Below are 1,983 nucleotides of genomic sequence, written 5' to 3' on the forward strand. Positions count from 1 at the left end.
CGATTTTTTTGGTCGTAACACATTTTGGGCATCGCTCTGTCTCAGTTGACATGGAATGTCATATACATATATATATATATATGTATATATGTATAAAATAAAAAATTTATAGCAATAATAAAATAAAAAAATAAAGTAAAACAAAAAGAATAAATTATAGGAAAGTTATGCTGTACAATTGTACATATGTTTTTTCTTCTCCTTTTCCTTTCATGACGCATTTTTTTCTTTTATAAAAGTATTAATATGCCTGAGGCGTATATATATGTTCGCGTTCGAACCAAGCACGATAGTACTTCATCCGGAAGTGACGTTCTTTGGCTAATTATATTTGTTAATTTGTCGAAATGAATGGTTCCGCATTAAACGTCGCCCCATGAAATTTTATAAATGCTTCATTCATGATGCTAGATGCTGCTCGCAAATCTTGAAAGGAATACAGACAGTTGCCTCTGGAGATGCAGGATAGCCAATCATCGGTGGGTTGAAGAGAGGCTGTTGGAATTCCAAAATATTCGTATTTATGTCTAAACCTATGAGCAACATATCCAGCAACATATAATAGTGCTTCCTCTTCAATTTCATTTACGGCCAATGAATTTTCAAATTCTTCCAGAAGTGTTAGCTGTTCGCTTGTGGGAGTAAAATCGAAGATCTCATTTTCTAAAGAATTTTAACACATAAAACAAATAACAATAAAAATAAAATACTGTCACACAGTCTTTCGATATTTTATTTTTTTTTCTTTGCTCATTAATATGATTATCGTAATAATCACCTTCAACAAATGTTATCCTTATTGTTAATTTATATAATAATTTTACTATTATAGTATAATAATATCTAGATAATATAGGTAATACAATAATATACAATTTCTTTTTATTGCAGTTACACTCTTATAATTAATTAATACTCTACGTGTTGTATATTGTACCGAAGAAGTGTATAATTAATATGTACATGAATTCAAAAATAACAGTTTTATATTAACAAATGTACCTCCTTCGTCGAATTCCTCACATTCCTCATCGTTGTCAATCGTATAAGTGTCCATTTCAATTTCCATTAACATTTTCGCTTCTTTTGCGAGCTCTAGATCTTCGAAATCAAATATGTCATTTTCTCAGGCAGCTTCGTGCACATCTTCTACATCCAGTAAAGAAGTCGAAGTTGTGTCACTTTCGGTATTACTGCTCTTTGACAATACGCACGAGGAATGTTTCCCAAGTACATACCATTTGATGCGGTTCTACAATTCTACCGGAGAAGGATGATCGTGTGCTGATCCCATGGCCCGAATGTAAGAAAAAAATTTTCCAACAAGTCTTGACTCAAACGCCTAGTAATGATATAATCAATACTTAATTCGTCCGTCGAATACGTCTCCTTTAAATACTGCAGCAATTGCCTAAGGGACTAGTTACATAGTCGGATACCCTTTTGAAAAGGTAGCAATGCCTTTCTTTTTGGACAGCGCATTTTCGTAATGACATCGTCCATTTTGTCGAGAACTGTGTTTTGTTTTTTTAATTCTACGCCGTATGCACGCGAATCACTGTGCTTTCCGAATTTTCCATTGCTATTCATTATATCGAACCATTGATTGAAAAGGCTTATGACGTTCGATATAAGTTGCCAGTTCTTGTTCTTGATAAATCCTTTTTTACCGCAAAATTCAATTGCCTTTGCATTCCTATTGGAGAAGACTTGCGCAGCTAATTTGACTGATTGTCTTTTGTTCCCTTTTACATCTAAATGAAGCCTTGTAAGATTGAAAGCTATCTTCAGCTCATTGCAATTAAGCGCAAGTAATTCTTCGAAAATGTCTATGTTTATTAGTTGGTCATCTAAAATAAATCCGGAATCGAACAAATGATTCCTAGCCAGTTTAATTAATAGCGTTTTCGATTGGGGTGCACTGGCTGCACTCAGTGTCAAGAGCGTGTTCGATTGGCAGTGCCAATGCGCACTTGGCTAGTG

This window comes from Trachymyrmex cornetzi, unplaced genomic scaffold (assembly GCF_001594075.2).
Source record: "Trachymyrmex cornetzi isolate Tcor2-1 unplaced genomic scaffold, Tcor1.1 scaffold290, whole genome shotgun sequence".
Lineage (NCBI taxonomy): Eukaryota > Metazoa > Arthropoda > Insecta > Hymenoptera > Formicidae > Trachymyrmex > Trachymyrmex cornetzi.